The sequence below is a fragment of the Littorina saxatilis genome, linkage group LG6, assembly GCF_037325665.1.
Source record: "Littorina saxatilis isolate snail1 linkage group LG6, US_GU_Lsax_2.0, whole genome shotgun sequence".
Lineage (NCBI taxonomy): Eukaryota > Metazoa > Mollusca > Gastropoda > Littorinimorpha > Littorinidae > Littorina > Littorina saxatilis.
The window spans coordinates 51,183,568-51,184,043 of NC_090250.1; the positions used below are offsets into that span (position 1 = coordinate 51,183,568).

Here is a 476-nt window from a genome sequence, read left to right on the forward strand (position 1 = left end):
ACACACACACACACACACACACACACACACACACACACACACACACACACACACACACACCTTTACTCAATACTCACTGACAAAATTGAACAGGACTGAGGAAAAACTCGATCAAGTTATCACAGCAAGGTATGTTTGTGTTCCTGCTTTGCTATCAAGTTTCAACGGCTGACGTAAACACGATGCCACTTATCAGTATATGCAGCATTAGTTTGTAGCACGACATCGAGAAACTTCAGTAGCCTACCAGGTACTGACATACAGATATGGGTAACGAAAACAGTTTTCCGTTGAAATAGAAGTAGGGATTTAATTACTGCTATTGTGTGTGTGTGTATTGTACTATTATATCGTTGAACGAGTGAAATTTCACAACCAGGAACTGAAACGAAGCCAGTGTTAAAAGAAGTCGCGTAAGGCGAAATAACAACATTTAGTCAAGCTGTCGAACTCACAGAATGAAACTGAACGCACTG

At 40.8% G+C, this 476-nt stretch overlaps 1 protein-coding gene across 1 annotated transcript in view; it reads right to left on the reverse strand.

The window, feature by feature from the left end:
- The window catches only part of LOC138969487 (microsomal glutathione S-transferase 2-like), a 13,545-nt gene extending 13,317 nt beyond the window's left edge, over window positions 1–228 (reverse strand). Inside the window, exon 1 of the mRNA XM_070342288.1 lies at window positions 78–228. The gene's annotated coding sequence lies outside the window, so the exon portion shown is untranslated. The remainder of the gene's footprint in view (window positions 1–77) is intronic.
- Between the last annotated feature and the right edge of the window lie 248 nt (window positions 229–476).